Here is a 19,233-nt window from a genome sequence, read left to right on the forward strand (position 1 = left end):
CGTGGTGATGAGAGAGCAAAGTGTTTCTGAGTACTGGCCTGACTCAACAAAGGGAACGTTTCAGCGTGGTGTGTGAGTAAGGAAGGATGTGTCTGTCAGCAATGCCTTTTGAACGCTAGGAATTATTGAATAGAGAACTGGGGGAGGGATGCTTATGTTAAGTTAACCCTCATGACTTTTTTTTTTTTTTATGTAGGAAGGACACTGGCCAAGGGCAACAAAAATCTAATGAAAAAAAATGCCACTGAAATGCCAGTCCCATAAAAGGGTCAAAGCAGTGGTCAAAAATTGATGGATAAGTGTCTTGAAACCTCCCTCTTGAAGGAATTCAAGTCATAGGAAGGTGGAAATACAGAAGCAGGCAGGGAGTTCCACAGTTTACCAGAGAAAGGAATGAATGATTGAGAATACTGGTTAACTCTTGCGTTAGAGAGGTGGACAGAATAGGGGTGAGAGAAAGAAGAAAGTCTTGTGCAGCGAGGCCGCGGAAGGAGGGGAGGCATGCAGTTAGCAAGATCAGAAGAGCAGTTAGCATGAAAATAGCGGTAGAAGACAGCTAGAGATGCAACATTGCGGCGGTGAGAGAGCGGCTGAAGACAGTCAGTTAGAGGAGAGGAGTTGATGAGACGAAAAGCCTTTGATTCCACCCTGTCTATATGAGTGGAACCCCCCCCCAGACATGTGAAGCATACTCCATACATGGACGGATAAGGCCCTTGTACAGAGTTAGCAGCTGGGGGGTGGTGGGTAAGTAAAACTGGCGGAGACGTCTCAGAACACCTAACTTCATAGAAGCTGTTTTAGCTAGAGATGAGATGAGAAGTTTCCAGTTCAGATTATAAGTATAGGACAGACCGAGCATGTTCAGTGTAGAAGAGGGGGACAGTTTGAGTATCATTGAAGAAGAGGGTATAGTTGTCTGGAAGGTTGTGTCGAGTTGATAGATGGAGGAATTGAGTTTTTGAGGCATTGAACAATACCAAGTTTGCTCTGCCCCAATCAGAAATTTTAGAAAGATCAGAAGTCAGGCGTTCTGTGGCTTCCCTGTGTGATATGTTTACCTCCTGAAGGGTTGGACGTCTATGAAAAAGACGTGGAAAAGTGCAGGGTGGTATCATCAGCGTAGGAGTGGATAGGACAAGAAGTTTGGTTTAGAAGATCATTAATGAATAATAAGAAGAGAGTGAGTGACAGGACAGAACCCTGAGGAACACCACTGTTAATAGATTTAGGAGAAGAACAGTGACCGTCTACCACAGCAGCAATAGTAACGGTCAGAAAGGAAACTATGAGATGAAGTTACAGAGAGAAGGATAGAAACCGTAGGAGGGTAGTTTGGAAATCAAAGCTTTGTGCCAGACTCTATCAAAGGCTTTTGATATGTCCAAGGACAACAGCAAAAGTTTCACCAAAGTCTCTAAAAGAGGATGACCAAGACTCAGTAAGGAAAGCCAGAAGATCACCAGTAGAGCGGTCTTGACGGAACCCATACTGGCGATCAGATAGAAGGTTGTGAAGTGATAGATGTTTAAGAATCTTCCTGTTGAGGATAGATTCAAAAACTTTAGATAAGCAGGAAATTAAAGCAATAGGACCGTAGTTTGAGGGATTAGAGCGGTCACCCTTTTTAGGAACAGGTTGAATGTAGGCAAACTTCCAGCAAGAAGGAAAGGTAGATGTTGACAGACAGAGCTGAAAGAGTTTGACTAGGCAAGGTGCAAGCACGGAGGCACAGTTTCGGAGAACAATAGGAGGGACCCCATCAGGTCCATAAGCCTTCCGAGGGTTTAGGCCATCGAGGGCATGGAAAACATCATTGCGAAGAATTTTAATACGTGGCATGAAGTAGTCAGAGGGTGGAGGAGAGGGAGGAACAAGCCCGGAATCGTCCAAGGTAACAATAGGAGGGACCCCATCAGGTCCATAAGCCTTCCGAGGGTTTAGGCCATTGAGGGCATGGAAAACATCATTGCGAAGAATTTTAATACATGGCATGAAGTAGTCAGAGGGTGGGGGAGAGGGAGGAACAAGCCCGGAATCGTCCAAGGTAGAGTTTTTAGCAAAGGTTTGAGCAAAGAGTTCAGCTTTAGAAATAGATGTGATAGCAGTGGTGCCATCTGGTTGAAGTAGAGGAGGAAAAGAAGAAGAAGCAAAGTTATTGGAGATATTTTTGGCTAGATGCCAGAAATCACGAGGGGAGTTAGATCTTGAAAGGTTTTGACATTTTCTGTTAATGAAGGAGTTTTTGGCTAGTTGGAGAACAGACTTGGCATGGTTCTGGGCAGAAATATGAAGTGCATGAGATTCTGGTGATGGAAGGCTTAAGTACCTTTTGTGGGCCACCTCTCTATCATGTATAGCACGAGAACAAGCTGTGTTAAACCAAGGTTTAGAAGGTTTAGGACTGCTAATAACACTTCATCGAGTTCTGTCTTGCCTTACTAATGCATCTTGAACACTCATATCTTTCTTCAGTGCAACAGGAGACTGTCTTGAAGGGAGTCTTGTGTGCATTTGAGGCAATAGATTCAGATAGGCCAAGTTAACCCGCAGACTGCTTATAACACTTCATTTGAGTTCACTTTTGGCTATCTAATGCATCTTCAACACTCATCATTCTTTAAACCAATAAGAGACGGAGTAATTTTAGCGTATCAAGGCGAAATGGTGCAACAGACACTAGATAATTTGAACTTTTCCAATATTCTCTCCCTCTTGTGTGTTTTGTCTTCTGAAACCCTGCACTGAGGCAATGGCATGGTGTTCACGTCGTCTTAGTAACTGTGCTGCGTTTTTCACTCCCTTTGCTGTCAGTTCGGTCTTGATATCATACTCAGAGTGATGGTGAGGGCGAGTTAATCCTCCGACTGCCACTGACACTCTTCACCTCATCTGTGTGACAGTAGTGTGCAGTAAAGCGTCAGGCAGGGTTAGATTTGATTATCATTCACTCCTTTTTGTGTCAGTTTTGTCCTTTGCAATCGTGCACTAAATTTCTAACTTTCAAGACAATATTTTCATTCATTCCTGGCATTCAAAGGGTAAAGGCCGCCTCGAGTACCTGAATGAGCACGTCCTCGCAAAGGCACAGCGGGGAAATGGAGGGAAGCCGCAAAGTCACTCAGACATGACTTCCGTGTTGCTGATTTTACAGACTGTGGCTACAATGCAAGGACAGGAGACGCCCTTTCCCTGCCACGGCCCTGTCTGTGAGAAGCTTCAAGGCTACGTGGAGAGCCTCGTTCACGATATCGACGATGAATACAAGTTCTTTTGTAAGGAAATGGAAAATCGGGCCAGCCGCGCGGAGGTCAAAGTAAAATTAAATAACATGAGCAAAAACAAATTGAGAAAATACTAGTCTGTCGCGAAAGAAATTTATCAGAGCTTGACGCGCAAGTTCCTCCAGTAGAAGCACAAACACCTGAAGAGACGCTTATCGGAGCACGAGCTTAACAGTCTGTTCCCCTTGTGCCCCAAAGATGACATAGGTCTGATGCACCTCCCTAAACACCAGAGGCTGCACGACCACTACCGCTACCACCACCACCACCACCATCACCAGCCCCAATAACCACTGAGACAAGCAAGCAAGTAAACCCACACTCCACATCTCCTCCCTGATGAAGACTTATCAATAATAGCGAGCCACTGGAAAACCTAACACGGAGCTCTGAGAACGATCGCCACGCACATAAATCAACAGCAAGTGACAGTGATACAAACCATAATGACAAAGGAAGTGAGAGAGAAAGACTAAAGATTAATTACACCCTGACATTTTCTCTCTCTCTCTCTCTCTCTCTCTCTCTCTCTCTCTCTCTCTCTCTCTCTCTCTCTCTCTCTCTCTCTCTCTCTCTCTCTCTCTCTCTCTCTCTCTCTCTCTCTCTCTCTCTCTCTCTCTCTCTCTCTCTCTCTCTCTCTCTCTCTCTCTCTCTCTCTCTCTCTCTCTCTCTCTCTCTCTCTCTCTCTCTCTCTCTCTCTCTCTCTCTCTCTCTTTCTCTCTCTCTCTCTCTCTCTCTCTCTCTCTCTCTCTCTCTCTCTCTCTCTCTCTCTCTCTCTCTCTCTCTCTCTCTCTCTCTCTATTCACTCCAATTCACTTTAATTTGCTCAGTAAGTTATCGTAAGTCACTTCAGGTTATATTTTTTTTTCTTCTGCCTCTAATGAGCGTGTTGGTGAAGCTCAAATCCGATGAATTCTGTGGCTTAGTGAATCATTGTTGTCGTCTTTGTTCTCTGTCATGAATGTTGTTTTTCTTTCTCTAATTGTTTCTTGTGTTCTTGTTATGTGCAGTGTTGCTTGGTGTGCACCGGATAAGAAGTCATTGTTTTTACTAAATATTAATGTTCTTGTTATCTATATTGTTGTTGGGTATGGACTAAAGTAAATAACAAAAATAAATAAATAAAAGAAAAAAGAAAAAAATGAGTAGAGAATAAATGTTCTTGGATATCTTTATAATGTTTTTTTTTTTTCCGTTATTATTTATGTTCGTGTTATCTCTCGGTGGTGGTGTGCACTGAAGTAGACGACAACCAATGAAAAGGAGTGGAAAATGTCCTTTAGATTCAGTTTATCCTTTAGTGGCATCACAGAAGATAATGATAGTGTTTCTTAATTATCTTCCCTATTATCATCGGTCCATCTCGCGGTGGACTGAAGTAGATAGGAAACCAAAGAAGGGAGGTAGAGAACTTTCTTAGATGCCTTCGTCCTCTACTGAAATAATAGAAGATAATGATGGTGATTCTTGATTTTTATTTATTTATTTATTTTTTTCTCTCAGTTTTTGTTGGCCTTGGCCAGTGTCCCTCTTACGTAACAAAGGATCTTCCTTACCATCATCTATCCAGACTGAAACACAAAGGCAGCCTGAGGAGAGCGGAAAATGTTCTTAAATTTTTTTGCCTCCTAGTGGAGCTGTATGGGAAGATGACAGTGACTCTTACTTATCTTCCTCATGATCATCACAATCACCACCATCATAGGGAAAAATAGCAGTGATTCTTGCCTATATTCCTCACGAACACCACCACCACCACCACCACCACCACCGTCACAGAGGGAGATTAATAATAATTCTCACCTCTCTTCCTCACCACAACCACCACCACCATCACTGTGGAAGAATACAGTGATAATTCTTGCTTATGTTCCTCATCATCATCATCATCATCAACACAATCACTCCATCACTACCTCATCTATTCTTTTACTTGCATATCCTGCAAATTACATGAACATTTCACAATTCCTTTCATAACCTGCAAACATCTATCAGTCTACCATTCCTCTGCCATCACCATCATAAACATCTCCATCATTCCATCACTACCTCGATAATATCTTTTTACCTACACACCCTCTAAATCACGTCATCATTACACTATTACCTTCACAACCTCCACCATTCCATCATTCCTCATACACGTAACATTTTTAAGAGATTTCCATTCAGTTCATTTTATTTCTCTGACTTCACGATTCCCGCCAACCCAATCATTACTTTCCTCTGCTCAGCCAACTTGTCTTATTCCTGCTATTCGTGATTCACTCCTCTCTCTCCTTACGTCGCGTCTGTATTAGTCCCAATTTCTTCCTTCCCGATATATTTCGCAAGGCAGCACACGTAGCAGCTTGGTCCACGATGGGGGAGACAGAGAGAGAGAGAGAGAGAGAGAGAGAGAGAGAGAGAGAGAGAGAGAGAGAGAGAGAGAGAGAGAGAAGGGGAGTGAGGGTAAACGGTTCTAGGACAACTGAACCAGTGACAACTGAACCAGTGACAACTGAACCAGTGACAACTGAACAAGTGGACGACTGAACCAGTGGACAATTGAACCAGTGACAACTGAACCTGTGGACGACTGAACCAGTGGACGACTGAACCAGTGGGCAATTGAACCAGTGACAACTGAACCTGTGGTCGACTGAACCAGTGGGCAATTGAACCAGTAAAAACTGCACCAGTCGACAAGTGACAATGAAACCAGAAAAAAATGGTAACAAAAGCATATTAAAATTCATTCATTAAGAAAGATTTACCTATGCATCATGAACTAGTGGCGATACTATGGTTCAGTAGTTTTTAGAATCATTCATGTAGTAAAAATATAAACCAACTGATATAATCACATATAGTGCACTACAGTGTCCCCTATTTACACGACCTGCATATTAGCTACTGCTCGCAAATACAGGAGCTTATCTACTTCAGCTCTATACATCTTAATTTTAGTGGCGAGTCGCTGCGCGAGTTTGATGTACTTGTTAGTGGGTGCATCGCGCCGATGTACTAACGCATTCTGGTGCACTAGACGCTGGACAGCGATGTCCCGAGCGATGCCCTTCAGAAACTTCCACATGGTTGGGTGCGCACACATGTACACTGATTTCAGGGCATTGTGGAACCCTTCACAACAATTTGTGGTTTTTGGAGCACATTCTTCTGCGTCCTCGAAGTGGTTCCAAAGTTTGATAGGGAAACGGGGATCCCTTCGACGTCCACCAATTTGCATGCCTCGAATGTAATTGGACTCAAAATATGCCACCACTTCTTCGACTTCTGGCTCCTGAGGAAGGGTAAGGACAAGTTCTTCAAAAACTGTTATGACATCATCTTCAGGCACAAATGCCAAAGCCGGTAGACACTTCATGAGCACTGAAAAGTCTCTGTCATTTTCATATCTAGCCTTTAGACCAACACTGGCAATTTTTCGTATGACGCACTGACTGAGATGAAAAAAACAGCCGGAGGTGGAGGCGGAGGGGAATTTTTTTCTAAAGGCGTTGATGGCCGCAGTTTCAAAATCTGTGAGGACTTTTTCAGGCTGTAGACCAGGCATAACCGAGAGAAGTATGTCAATCATCCTTTCGTACGTGGCTTGGGCTTTGTTAGGAAGAAGAAAGTAAATACATGGAGGGTAGTTGCTGCCGACTTTGGCGTGTATGGTATAAAGTTGATAGAACAAAATGGGTGTAGTTTCAAATGTACCATCGCACATCCAAAGCTTACTGTTGCCACTGAGATTAGTGACAATGTTGATATCACCCATGCAGATTATGCGGTCAACATCATCCACTCCAGAATCATGCAGAATTATTTCTTGATACTCTGGAGGAATATCAAAGTTTCTGGTGTGGGGAATTTCACGTGCATTGTCGGTGCGCTGACGTTTTCTTCTTACTGATCGTTCCAATGACGATTTACTTGGCAGCCGTTGCATGACGTCACAGGTAGCAGAAGTTACAGAATTTGCAACACAGTTTCTCACACTGTCCGACGAATCTTCGGCAAATGAGTGCAATGTACTCACTACCTGCTGTACCTGGGCAGTTACTGGATCTCCAGAATGAGTATGAACGCCGGGCTCCTTGGTCACACTGTCCCCTTCTGTTTGCATACTACCGCTGCATTTATGTTTGCGATAATGACGACATCGCCAGTAGGAGATTCCTTGAGTCATCCAAGGTTCTCTGCTCCTCTCAACGTATTCATGTCCACCATATAAAAGGAGTGATTTTCCTCGTTCTGTGCTCCCAAACTGAAGAGACATGTTGTAGAATAGTGACAGTGAATGTTGTGAAAGCTGGGTACAGACTGACGACCATGATGCCGTAGCAAACAGATAACATTTTTTGACACTGGTTCAATTGTCACTGGTTCAGTTGTCACTGGTTCAGTTGTCACTGGTTCAATTGTCACTGGTTCAGTTGTCACTGGTTTAGTTGTCCACTGGTTCAGTTGTCACTGGTTCAGTGGTTCACTGGTTCAGTTGTCCACTGGTTCAGTTGTCCACTGGTTCAGTTGTCCACTGGCTCAGTTGTCCACTGGTCCAATTGTCACTGGTCCAATTGTCACTGGTTCAGTTGTCACTGGTTCAGTTGTCCGGGCACCAGGGTATGGTAAACACACACACACACACACACACACACACACACACACACACACACTTACGACCAAACAATAAAGCTGAGACAGAGAGACAGAGACATACGGTATATACATACATACGTACATACAATATACATACATACATACAGACAGACAGACAGGTCACTGATAAAATGGTGACAAATACCCCAGAATGGTGCGTGCGACAAGCTGGAATCAGACTTTTTTTCTTTTCTTCTCGGCCTCCTCGTTTAAAATGAATTTGTTCTGAGTGGTGACATGAAAGAGGCAAGACAAGAGGGACCCACTGTGCTACTTTCCACCACCAAAAAACTCGGTGCTTAATGACGCTTGGTGCTACTGGTGGCTCCTCACGCGCCCAGCCACCACCACCGACACTTTGATCTGCCGCCAATCAGGGATTTACCCACGCCACCTCTCGCGATGGTAGTAATAGTAGTGGTAATAATAATAATAATAATAATAATAATAATAATAATAATAATAATAATAATAATAACGTAATTTTTTATCATATTGACAATGATGACAATGATTACTAATAACAATGATAACAAATTTACTAATACTTTTACTACTACTGCTACTGCTACTACTACTTCTACTACTACTACTACTACTACTACTACTACTACTGCTACTACTACTACTACTACTACTACTACTACTACTACTACCTCCACCCCATGTTTATTGATGTGTCAATTAGGGGCTCCATTACTTGGAGGTCATTAGCCCCAGCTCCCGCTAATGACTGTGGCATCCAACCATATCTAATATTCTATAATATACACATTAGTTGTTAACTATAAATTCATTCTACCTCTACTCTATCTACTCTTATGCCACTCTCCACCACTGTAGCCTCGCAGTCGAGGCCTCCTAAGTCTGCAGGTATGGGAGTGGAATGCCTTGTCCCCCTGAGACACAGGAGGGCGGATCTGAGGAGGGAGAATGAGAGACGGCACCTCATCCATGCGACGACATGGCTCCTTGGCTGGTGCTTCTTTTCTGCCATTAGGTCGGCTAGTCTTGAGTAGAAGCACTGAGCCTTGGAGCCCATCCCGCCAGATGTGGTGAAGACCAGAGGTGTGAAGCTGCCCTGGTCAACGTGTTGGATTCTCTCCCCATACGCTCGGATCTTCTCCTGCTCATTCTTGCGGTGGGCGGCCTCCAGGGAGAGTTCGTGGTGACAGGCGGCCATCGGGTCAAAGATCCGTATGTCCACGAATGCTTTCTGTCCCCTTGTCCAGAACCCTCGTGCACTGACGTCGACTCGAGCCTCGTTGGTGGTGTTGGCTGTTCTGTAGCGCAGGTGCTCGCCGTCTAGCGGCAGGAGGGTCGGTTCAGTGGAGACATCGTGGCACACCTCCCTGAGCATGCTGGCGGTCAGATCTCTCACCTCATCGTGCCTGATACATACGAATCCCCCCTTTTTGCACTACTACTACTACTACTACTACTACTAATAATAATAATAATAATAATAACAATATTGTAAACCTTTCATGATAACGACAACGATGACGATGATCCATAATAATAATAATAATAATAATAATAATAATAAGAGTAAGCGGTGATCAGGTGACCTCAGATGAAGGGCCTGAGTACCATCCGCCCAGCACCAAGTGACAGCACCCCACAGAGAACAGTGGGGAAGGGAGGGCGTAGAGGAGAGCAGTGGGAGGAGTAGAGGTAGCAGTGGCAGGGAGAGGGAGGGTAAGGAGGAAACAGCGCGCAGGAACAAGCTCACTAATCACGCCTTGTTTGCCACACAGGTACTCTCAGGTGCGGGAACATGGCAAGAGGTGGCGGCGTTGGCAGCTGGTAATACACCCTCACAGGTGACCAAGGGCAGTACCGTCGCCAGGTGGCCACACAGCCCCCCTCCTCATACTGCTGGTGAACCTCAACGTGACAGGTGACCTCACTAAGGTTACAGGTCGCAGAGATTACCTGTATTTACATCTAAGGTATCTGGTATTTAATAACCTGTCTTATTTTACTGGTAAGGATTTTTTTTTTTCTTTTTTGCCAAGTGTTTTCTTAATTTTCCTTATTTTCCCTATTTTTTTTATGTTGAGTGTTCTGTTCCAATGATTTAACACGTCTGTTCCTCAGGTATATCAGTTAATTATTCGACACTAAAGCAATTCTATATGCATGACATGTTGATTAATCTCAACACCTGCATTTTTCTTATTTGTCTAATTATTCACTCTACAGGTAAGAGAGAGATAATTCAGTTACAGTTCATCCGTTGATGACTTTATACACCTGGTTTACCTTTATCCAGTTACTAATCCCACAAGTAAGAGGTGAGGGAATGACCTGCTTCTCTCCCACATATTTCTCTTTTATTCTCTCTCTCATCACATTCTCCTTATATTCTCTACACTCTCTCCTCCTCTCCCTCCATCATATTTCTCCCACTATTTTTTTATTCCACCTTTTCCTCTCTATCCCTCATCTTTCCCCACTTTCTTCCTTCATTTCCTCTATCTTCATTTTTCCTTCGGCCTCTATTTTTTTTTTTTTTCACCTCCTCCTTTTTCCTCTTTTCTGTTCTCTTCCTGCTTTCATTTCTTCCTGTCTTCATTTATACTTTCATCCCCCATCTCTTCCTCTTTATTCCTCATCTTTCCTCTCTTTTATTACTCCTCCTCTTCCTCCTCCTCCTCCTCCTCCTCTTCTTCACTAGGCAGCAGAAAGCAATTATCTTCTTTATCAAGTTTTCTTCCTCACCTCACTTTTCTTCACTTTCCGTCAAACAATCCTTTTTACTTCATTTAACTCTCTCTCTCTCTCTCTCTCTCTCTCTCTCTCTCTCTCTCTCTCTCTCTCTCTCTCTCTCTCTAGCCAAGCAGTTGATGGTCGTTTAGTGAAAACTAAAGAAGTAGTTAATGGCAGAGATAATTATCTACATGATTAACAGTAGTTAATTAACCCTTCAGACAACCTTCTCGTACCTTGAGAAGTTAATTAAAGTACTACAAAAATATTATAATCAAGTAATTAATTCTTCCCCCGTAAAATGTCATTGAAGGATACCAGCTTTACTAAGTGTTACTGAGGAAAACCCTTTATACCTCACGTCATGTCACGGTGACAGTGTTAATTAAGAGTATACGTAATGAAGTATTGGTTATTCCTCTCCTGGATCCTTAAGGCAGCGAGAGTGACGAAACAGGTTTAAAGGGAGACTTGTTGCGTGCTCCCGCTCTCTTCCCCACTCCGTGACGCAATGCTTCCTCGGTTCCCGTTTTCTCTCGGGGAACATGATTTGATGGGTCTTTTAAAATTACTCTGTTCCTCATTTAATGTATAGTATCAGTTAATCCCCCCCTCAGACTGCTTCTTTGAATTATTGAATCCTCAGAATTATTGAGGAAAGTTGAGGAATAGTGACGTAGGAGTTCATAAAAGCGAGCAAACAGAACTCTTGCTAAGAACCAAAGCGATAAAAGAAAAACGAGCGTGTAAGAAAACGGTCAGATATTCGCGCAGACTCAAATAAAATAAATGAAAGATGCACGTTTCCTAGAAGGCAAGAGGAGATGAATCGTGAGTGCATGAAGATACCGTTTCCTTCCCTTTCTTTGCCTCCCTTTGTACTTTGAGCCTCAGCAGAGCACACAAGGAACAATTGGTGACGGTTTACAGATCATTAGTGCCTCAAGACTGCCCTGGCCGAAAGGGAGAGCACACATTACAGAAAAATACAGAAAAAAATAAAAAGAAGCCTTGTAATATTGTGCGCTGTAAATAGAAATGTAGTTAGCTATATTCCTAAAGGTCTCGAAGGTACTTTCAGGTAAGCTTAAAGTGCCTGTTGTGAATACATCAGCGAAATATAATAGGTATGAACGTGTTTGAGGTGGAAAAGGAGGTTGGTTCGTGTTATGAGTGAATGCAAGTGATGTTAAAGCAAAGAAAAAGAAAGCAGCAAAGTATGCAGGTGTTTCGAAATGTGTTAAGAGAAGAGTACCTGTAGAAATAGGTGTTTCTGACACTTAAAAAGTAGTTTGTTGATATTAAGAGTGGATGCAAAGGAGGGTAATGCAAAGATTTAGTGTTCGTAGTGTTAAAGAATAAAATAAATGTACGCAGATGTTTCCAGCCGCTGTAAAAAAAGAAAAAAAAAAGAAAATGAATGTATGTAGAAATACGAGTAAGTAGCAAAATGTGTGGATGTGGAAAAAAAAAAAAAAAAAGAAATGGGCACGCTATATCTGTATGCACACACACACACACACACACACACACACACACACGTCATAAAAATGCATGAAACCAATAATGTTAATACAAATAAAAAGAAAAAAAGTGAGGAATATGAAAAAAAGAGAGAAAAAAAATATTATAGTACTACGTAGATGAAATGAAAAGAAAAAAAATATTAACTTTATTTTCATGTTTTTTTTTTTTTAAGATTATTTTGCAGGTATCTTTTAACGAAGCAGGTTTGGGTTACTTTCCAGAACTTCACTATTCTAGACTGTTTCTTTTATGATTTCCTTATTTACGCAATTATTCCTCAACAGACCAAACATTTTGTCAGATTTCATTCCATGATCTTAATGCTTTAGGCGATTTTTTTTTTCTATAATTTTACTGTTTTGCGCCAAAGGCCAAGTATTTTGGGATTTTTTTTTTTTTCCATAGGTGGTTGGTGATATTGCCTTACATGTCTTTACTGTGCAGGTTATTTCCGTTCACAGTTTTTCTCTTTTTACACTAATTTTATCAATAACTTTCATATTTTGGGCAGTTTTCGTTGATAACTTTCCTGTTCGGGCTATTTCTTTCCACATTATTCCTCTTTTTGTGCTGTTTTCATTTATAATTTTTCATATTTTGAGTTGTTTTCATCTGCTTCTTTCTTATGTAATGCTATTTTCATCCATAACCTTCTATATTTTTAGCCATTTTCATTTTGTGTTTTTTTTTTTATTAGAATGTCAAAATTTTCACCGCGATCGTCTTTTTATTGCTCAGTCCCTTTTTTTTGTTCTCTTCCTTCGCTCTTTTACATCGCGGTGGTCGTCTTTTCTGTCAGCGATGTTAAAAAATGACAGTATCTTTCGCCGCCGCCACACCACAACCAAAAAAATAAATACCAGAAGCGTCACTGTTTTTGCTCTCTCTCTCTCTCTCTCTCTCTCTCTCTCTCTCTCTCTCTCTCTCTCTCTCTCTCTCTCTCTCTCTCTCTCTCTCTCTCTCTCTCTCTCTCTCTCTTCCTGCGTGGTGGAGGAATTCTTCAATGCTCCTCACCTTGAATTTGCTTTATGAGTGAGACGTTCAAATTTAAATATTTCTCTTTATAATATCTCTCTCTCTCTCTCTCTCTCTCTCTCTCTCTCTCTCTCTCTCTCTCTCTCTCTCTCTCTCTCTCTCTCTCTCTGGACGTCTCTGGACGTAGCTCAGTTCTTTATGGCACAGTTCTTTATCCGTGCCCTAAGGTTCCCAGTTCGATTCTGCTGTAGAGGGGAACTTAAATACAAAATTGTTTACTGATCAGTCTACCTGTCCATTCCAAGCCACGGCAGCACTGTCACCCTGACCACTTCAGGTCCTCGCCTGCTTCAGTGTGACTTGAACTGTTGCAGAGGGAAGGTTTCAATACGCTTCTCATTATTTTCACTAATCTTTTGGACTGCATTCTTTGTGGAGTGGCACCTTCACTGGGTCTTCCCTTATGTCCCTACAAGCCTGAATGCAGCGCCGTGTTGATTACTTGCGCCAAGCCACGCCAGGTGAAGCTTCAAGCAAATTTAGCAACGTAAATAGTGAGGACGCACCAGCTCTCTCACCTCCCGCGGCGCCTCCTGCAGGAAGGGAGTGGCACTCATAATAGTAATAATAATAATAATAATAATAATAATAATGATAATAATAATAATAATAATAATAATAATAACAATGGAAATAGTAGTCGTAGTGGTGGTGATGGTGGTGGTGGTGGTGGTGGTGGTGATAGTAGTAACTACAACAACAGCAATAACAATAATAAATGCGTTGCTATATTGGCAGTTAATAAGCAGACAAGTCTAGTAAGTTACATATAAATGAGCTGTATTAATAATTTGGTGCATTTTTTTAGTAGGCACAATATAAATGTATAATAGCAATAGAGTGAAGAAGGTGAAGGAAATGACACGCTGCGTGAATAAAGGTGACGATGAAGTAACACTCTCATCGAATACACGCACTGCAACAAACAACACCAAATGCAACAGCTGCTCACTGGCCGGTGTTAATTGATGCACTCTATCCGATATGTCTGTATGTCACTCTGTCTGTATGTCTGTCTGTCTGTCTGTCTGTCTGTCTGTATGTATGTATGTATGTATGTATGTATGTATGTTATGTATACATATTGCTGTCTCTCTGTTTCTGTGTCTGTATTTATTTATCTTTATGTCTGTCTGTCTGTCTGTCTGTCTGTCTGTCTGTATGTATGTATGTATGTATGTATGTATGTACGTACGTTTCTGTTTACGTGTCTGTCACCCCCCTCTCTCTCTCTCTCTCTCTCTCTCTCTCTCTCTCTCTCTCTCTCTCTCTCTCTCTCTGTTTACTGTAGAGTGTGAATTGTGTGACAATATTACGTACAGCTACACAAAGGGGAAGGTGATGGTTGAAGGGTACAGAAAGTCAGTGAGTCAGAATGCACCATCACTTGTTGGTCACTGCATGCAACATGACCTAGGCTATTCAGGTATGCGCTCGCTTTCAAGTTGAGGTGGAGCGGCCTTTTCTGAAGCCACAGTACTTTGGCGACAGCAGGTGGTGCTGCTCGAGGTGTTCGGTGAGCTGCTCGCTTATGATCCTCTCCAAGATGTTACTGAGTACGGAGAGGAGCGAGACTGGCTGGTAACAAGGCCGGTAGTTACCTGGCTCAGACCTCGACTTCTCTTTATGCACGGGTGTGAGTCGCGCCTCCTTCCATAGTGACGGCCAGACCCCTCGCTGCAAACAGCGGGGAAACATTTGTGCGAGAGGGCCAGCGAGCTCAACAGCACACTTTTTGAGATGTGGGGTCACGCTGTCAAGACCAGGGGCCTTCCTGGTGTTGACATCCCTCAGGTGTCTTCTGATGGCGTCCTCAGAGATGGCAACGCCCTCCAGTCTCGAGACAGTAAGGCGGGGGAGGGCGGGTAGTTGCCTGTCTGGCTCTGGAGTTGTCATTTTTTCAGCGAACTGGCGGACGAGGAGGTCTGTTTTTTCTTGGCTGGAGACGGCCATATACCCGTCAGGGCGGGGATACATTCATGAGAGGAGACACCTTGCCTCTCCTTTACTAATCCCCACCACTGTTTGGCATCAACCTGGTTGGAGGCCAGCTTCCGCCTCATATTCGCCTCGCACCTTGCCTTGGCCCACTTCACCGTCTTTATCATGATCTTGCACGTTCTTCTGTGTGGGGCTTTGTTACACTGTGCCTCTTGTACCGCGTCCAGGCTTTGTACTTTTGCTCAGCAGCAGTCTTGCACCTGTACCCGAACCAGGAATGGTCTTTTGGGCTGGTTGAGTACGTCCTGTGTGGCACGTGTTGCTGCTGCAGTGTGCAGAGGACAGTAGTGAGGGCGGTGGTGTCATGGTGCGGGTCCCCGGTGAATATTGTGTCCCAATCTGTCAGGGCCAGGGCCTGCCGCACAGCCACCCAGTCGGCACGGTGCCACAGCCAGGTGGCTTGCTGGTGATCCTCGTCACGCGCCGGGGCAACGCTGACGGTCGTGAGCACGGCATGATGGTCAGAGCTGCCCACACAGTCGAGAGGGAGGCACTGAACACATTCTTGAGGCAGGTCCGTCACCACTGGGTCCAGGGAGCCTCCACGCTGGTGTGTGGGAAAGTCCACATGATTGTGGAGTCCCTGCACTGCTGTGAGCTCTCTCTCTCTCTCTCTCTCTCTCTCTCTCTCTCTCTCTCTCTCTCTCTCTCTCTCTCTCTCTCTCTCTCTGAACGACAGAAGAAAAAAACACATATAATGTTGTAGTTTGCTTTTGTTGCAGTAGTATATACAAATACAAATCAAAATTTATGGTACGATCGTCTTTAGTAATGACTTTGTAGGAGTTTGAACATTTCCTTGTCATTGTATGAAGGAGGAAATCCGGACAGGGGAACTGCTTGAAGGGAGAAAAGACGAAAAGAAGTTTGTGAACAAGTGCTTTACAGGATCTGTTTCATCGCTATTTGTGGCTAATCATTCACCTAAGTCTTCAGCACCGCACGTATATGTTTATCAACACTCCTTTGGCTGTTCTGAGCATCCGCTGTTCGCAGGACAGCTTTTTTTTTTTTTTTTTTTTTTATGTAGGAAGGATACTGGCCAAGGGCAACAAAAATCTAATAAAAAAAAATGCCCACTGAAATGCCAGTCCCTTAAAAGGGTCAAAGCAGTGGTCAAAAATTGGTGGATAAGTGTCTTGAAACCTCCCTCTTGAAGGAATTCAAGTCATAGGAAGGTGGAAATACAGAAGCAGGCAAGGAGTTCCAGAGTTTACCAGAGAAAGGGATGAATGATTGAGAATACTGGTTAACTCTTGCGTTAGAGAGGTGGACAGAATAGGAGTGAGAGAAAGAAGAAAGTCTTGTGCAGCGAGGCCGCGGGAGGAGGGGAGGCATGCAGTTAGCAAGATCAGAAGAGCAGTTGGCATGAAAATAGCGGTAGAAGACAGCTAGATATGCAACATTGCGGCGGTGAGAGAGAGGCTGAAGACAGTCAGTTAGAGGAAAGGAGTTGATGAGACGAAAAGCTTTTGATTCCACCCTGTCTAGTACAGCAGTATGAGTGGAACCCCCCCACACAACCTGCTGAACACGTCAACAAGGAGCAGACAGCTTAGTCACAGCCACCAACAAGGGCACAGCTAATTGGCTAACAACAAAACACCTGCAACAAATGCATACTTTGTACCAATTAAGCTTCCCTGTTCAGTACTCACCGAGCTGCTCAGCGCCTCGTCACTTACACCCACTGCTACCTTCCTAACTCTTGTGTGGGCTTCAGTGTACGTCACTGTCCAGCGGCACAAATACGCAGACACCTCTCCCAGCCCTTAAAACTGACTGGCAACTACAAGCCACCTACTCGTTCTCTGTCATTTATGTATTCTCTCTCTCTCTCTCTCTCTCTCTCTCTCTCTCTCTCTCTCTCTCTCTCTCTCTCTCTGACCAGTGATGACTGGTATATATATATATATATATATATATATATATATATATATATATATATATATATATATATATATATATATATATATATATATATATATATATATATATATTTTTTTTTTTTCTGAATATGAATAAAAAAAATTTTTTTCGTGATGAAAATATTACATATAAACTTTAAATAAAAACCTTATTAGTGAGCCACACGAATGGTTTTACGGATTAGGCTACACAACATTTGCTATAAGTTATCAATACATTGCCAACACATTTTTTTTTTTTTTTTTGTAATATGGTTTTTGTGTATTTATTGTTTACCTTTTCTTTTCCTAGTATTATTTTGACTTTGCCTTCATATTGTATTGACAAGCCAAGAAAACGTTCAAAATGTTGACATGATCCACCGCTAGTCATATCGTTTCCTTTTTTTTTGTCCTTCTTATGCCCCGTAAAGCTATATTCTTCTTCTTATTTTGTAAAAAAAAAAAAAAAAAGGAAAAGAAAAAAACACAATTTCATGATATATAATTGTTAAGAGACGAATGATTATGAATGACATTTGCTATTATCGTACACCGAAGGCGGGACGAAGCGGGTGTGCGCAGCAGGCCATTCATCAACTGCTCTCGCCTGCCTCTGTGTCTAAAGAAGCAAAAGTCCGTGTCCTGAAACGCTTTGCTCTCTCACCACGACTATTTTCAAAGGCTACAGAGATGATTAGCCAGGTTATGAAGAGTGTTTCTCCTGTTAGTGACGTAGAAATGATGTATGCCATTACAACCACAGAAAAAACTCTTAGAATCCCGTGCAACTAACTAACTAGAGCCTTTTGAAAGTAGTGGAGGTGCGGTGTGGAAGTCTCGAGAGAGGTAAATGAGACCTCAGTGTGCTGGGAACTGACCCAACTTAGTGTTGTTATTTTACACTGTTATGCTATGCTGTGCTATACTGTGCTATGCTATGCTATGCTATGTTTGACCTCTATGTGTCAAAAACCATAAACATACAGTATATCATGACTGCATTGTATTCTTAAGTCTGTAATCTCAATAACGTGTCTTGCTGTGTCTTCACCCCGATATATATTCTCCGCCGTTGAATATATGTAAATATTCAGATTACATCATGATATTGTTGTGACTTGATAATGTTACAAGCCACAGCAATGAGCGTCTTGCTGTGTTTTCTTGCGTCTCAAAGTCTATAAGTCTCGGGAATACATCTTGTCGTGACTCCACTCACGTGTAAATCTCTGAAAATAAATATATTCCAACATTCAGATTACATGACGACTGTTGTCTTCATCAAGTCTGCACTGTGTTACGTGTGAAGGACGACCTGAAGGAGCCTCGGGTCACTGACTGCTGCTGCTGCATAGTCCCCAGGCATGAACAGAGGACAGGGCTGGGCGGGACGAGGCAGGGATGGGTGGGAGAGGAGAGATGGAATTGAGGCGGGACTGGGAGCGTGGTTGGGTAGGAAAAGAAAAATGAGACTGGGGATGAAGATGAATGAAGGGTGGTGAGTGGTGGATAAGAAACGAAATTGAGGCGTGGGGGGGATAGGCGAGCCGAGGGGAGGTGGTGAAGAAGGGAGGGATGTCATGGTTTGGATAAGAGACGAAACTGGTGAGGGTCGGGGAAAGGCGAAGTGAGGGGAAGAGAGGTGGTGAAGAGGGGAGCAGTGTCGTGGGCAAGGCGAGGTGACCAGGTTGTACTCACTAATCAAGGAGAGCAGAGGTCCTCACTCTCATGATAATTACACCAGCAAAGGTGAACATTTCGTGACAGCTGTGGATAATCACCTGTTAGCATGCTTGGGCATCTAATACTTGTAATACGACTGTCGTGTTTGGCAACTAGTGAAGTATTTGTCTCGTGTTTTGTACACGAAACTTCGCATGCTTTACCGAAGAGAATTAACAAGGAAAATTCGCTTGTGTGTAAATTTTGTGAAAATTGTATGCTATATCATAAACTTGATTGAATAAAAAAATTAAGAAAAAAAAATTAAGGAGTAAATTTTTTTGTGTAGGTAATTTTTTTTTTTTTTTTTGTGTTTAGAAATTTTTCGCACCATATAGTGTTGAAGCAAATTAAATAAACGAATTAATGCAGAACATTACAGGAAACAT

The 19,233-nt window shown here is 42.8% G+C and overlaps 1 protein-coding gene across 8 annotated transcripts in view; it reads left to right on the forward strand.

Annotated features, from left to right (window-relative positions):
- Positions 1-19,233, forward strand: part of LOC135097977 (uncharacterized) — a 170,153-nt gene that overhangs the window by 25,668 nt on the left and 125,252 nt on the right. For 7 of the 8 annotated variants that reach the window (XR_010266401.1, XR_010266402.1, XR_010266400.1 and 4 more), the window contains exon 2: positions 9,695-9,889. The exons of the other annotated variant lie outside the window; for it this stretch is intronic. The gene's annotated coding sequence lies outside the window, so the exon portion shown is untranslated. The remainder of the gene's footprint in view (positions 1-9,694; positions 9,890-19,233) is intronic. 8 annotated transcript variants of the gene reach the window in all.

This window comes from Scylla paramamosain, unplaced genomic scaffold (genome assembly GCF_035594125.1).
Source record: "Scylla paramamosain isolate STU-SP2022 unplaced genomic scaffold, ASM3559412v1 Contig39, whole genome shotgun sequence".
NCBI classification, from domain to species: Eukaryota; Metazoa; Arthropoda; class Malacostraca; order Decapoda; family Portunidae; genus Scylla; species Scylla paramamosain.